The 2684-nt window shown below is 40.9% G+C and overlaps 1 pseudogene; it reads right to left on the bottom strand.

The window, feature by feature from the left end:
• Nucleotides 1–624: 624 nt before the first annotated feature.
• LOC149210729 (uncharacterized) lies at nucleotides 625–1963 on the bottom strand (annotated as a pseudogene).
• Between the last annotated feature and the right edge of the window lie 721 nt (nucleotides 1964–2684).

The following is a 2684-nucleotide window of genomic DNA, read 5'->3' as shown; positions in this document are numbered from 1 at the left end:
AACCACATCACTTGTACCCAAACTGATTGCAAGGTCTCCGGGAGGATTCAAAGCCAAACCTGCCAAGCTATTTGGATTGTCTCCAGACCATTGGATAACCAAACATTTTTTTTTTGTCAAACATGAACCTGTCTACAAAATATGAGCTCAAACTACCATACCAGCAAGAGCATATGATGGAGCCAATGATCCAAGTTTCTCTTCCAAGTTTGGAGCAGTGGCCTCTATGGCTTCCTTCGACCAAGTTCTTTTCCTTGGATCCATCAAATTCATCCCTGCTTCATCGGTTTCATCAATATTGGCATAGCCACCAATAAAAAGGGATCCCAGGCGTTAAATACCACGTCAATGCCAGGCGCTGACACGTACATAATTTGCTGAACAATGCTTGCTGAACAATGCCAGGTGCTGACACATACATAAGTGATGCTTCTTGGCTTTGAACTTTCAACGTAGGTCCACATAGTAGTAAAGGTGTTAAGCGGATAGGATTCCCGATTTTTTATTTTAGCTGGCTCCGTTAGTTTCATATTTGTCTTTTATTCTTGCGATCTCAAAGCCTTAGAGCAAACTGGGAAATCATGATCTTCCCAAGAATCAATAATAATCCCCGATCCTAAACAACTATTTCCCTTGTAAAAAGCTACATATTGTCCTGCTGCAAGTCCCTTTTTCACCTTCATTGTTGTAAAGGATATAATCATGATACGTTGGGGCAAACTGATGTACTGTGTCATGGTAAAAATCATTGAACTTCAAAGCATGGCCAAGGCTCCTAGTTAAACCACTAGATGCTCCTATGTTTGCTTCAGCATACACTTTATATGGGAATGCATACAAATGTCCCACCGCAGCAATAGCCATCTCGAGACAAAGTTCTGAATATCAGCAGCATCTTCTGCACTTTTAATCGTGCCAGACTTTGTTGCAAGAAAAACTAGCACTCCCTGCCAACAGATTTGATGATTACAAACTTTAGAACTGGATCGAATGGCCGAAGCCGATCTCTGCAGGCCACATAAAATAAAAGCAATGCATACAATGCCAAAGAGTATGATATAGTGTAAATGATAGTCACATATAGGTAGGCTTGCTTGGCACAGAAATTTCCATCCTCGTACTTTCCTTTTGCATACAAAATAAATGTAATTGCAACAAGTACGGGCTGCAATGCACCCTGCTTACAACGTCGAATGAAACACCCATCAAGAGAAATAGGAGGAATACAACATGTCATCAGATTCTATGATGACTTCAATACTTGGCCACTTAAACTTGTGACTACAGCACCAGGACCATCCACCCATATTAGACATAAAGAAAGAAAATTATCGCCCATCACCAGAGACATGAATGACATTGTCGCATATACCAGCACCATGAAGATAATGCGAACCATATATCGCTGATATGTTGGCTCTGTGTAGTTCAAGAGATGTCTGTTGACAATATGTACACAATGCTTACTAGCAGCAACGCAATGACACAAGAAATCAATCAATCTCAAAACAACCTTCAGGTATTGTGCCAAATTAACCGCATCTAGATTATTCAGAAATTCAAAGTAGATATCTATTATCACTAGAAGGCTCCCTCTGCAAAAAGTTGGGTTTTCATAAACATCCTTTCTAGGTTCCTCAAATCTACATGGCTCTATTTCCATTGATCCTGAGTACATTGCATCATGCTGCAAAGGACTACTGTTGTACATATCAAAAATATGTGGTCTAAGTGCATCTAATAATCCAGCAACAAGATATAAAGCATGCCCAAAGGAACAACCATGGCCTTCTCTATTTATCTGTGCACAAAGTGCTTCAGCCTCACCCTTTGCTCTTAAAACTGGCATTCCCATAAGTTCTAACAGCTCCACACATTCTTCAATACTTCGATTGAAGACAGAATTGCGTTCCAATTTGATACATTTAGCTTTTTCAGACGACAAGAATACAAGCTGCACCATTGTCTGAGCAAAGCATGTAAGTGCCAAAAGGTCTGTATGGGCTGCTTGGAGAAACAAAGATCTGATTCAGAAGAGACCTGGCAGCATCTTGAATTAAAGGATCAGGCACATTTATGCCCTGCCAATAAGAACAAATAGTAGTAAAGGACTTAGCAATTGACTCAATCGGTGCAAGGAGCATCCTAGGAACAATATCATGCTTGGAAACCACGTGACAAAAGTTGCCTCCTCAATTCTCACGCCCAACTGTTTCAACAAGCCCTTCATTCTCGACCAGAGGGCAACCAAATGTGATACAAAAGGGAGAGATTTGCCTTAGCCTCTTTTCCAAGACAACAGACTAGCAAGACGGAGTCTAACATCGGCTCCAATTGGGATGGCAGCTGCCGCTTTTCTGAGGTGCCAAGAACCGCAGAACTTTGGCAGAGCAGACAGTGCCTCCATCCATTGGGAAATGGAGTCATGATTTCAACAGACAACATGAGACTTCCGACTTATTTTATGGATTGAAACTTGACTAAAATGATCGAAAAACTTGCTCAGCAAACTTCACACTACAACTGTAAATGAAACTCAGAATGAAATGCTGCCCTTTAGCTGCTTATTTATTTACAAAATCTACCCTACTTTGTTGTAAAATCACTAGATCAGGTAATACTGAAGTGCCAGATCAACCATTCAAGTAAACCTGAGAATGATGCCGCTCGAGAATGCTTCCGCC

The sequence above is a fragment of the Pinus tabuliformis genome, chromosome 1_2 (genome assembly GCF_031772625.1).
Source record: "Pinus tabuliformis cultivar Carrire ecotype Pingquan chromosome 1_2, CPIR1, whole genome shotgun sequence".
Classification (NCBI taxonomy): Eukaryota; Viridiplantae; Streptophyta; class Pinopsida; order Pinales; family Pinaceae; genus Pinus; species Pinus tabuliformis.
Note: the sequence above shows the minus strand (reverse complement) of the source record. Positions and strands in the feature narration are given on the sequence as shown.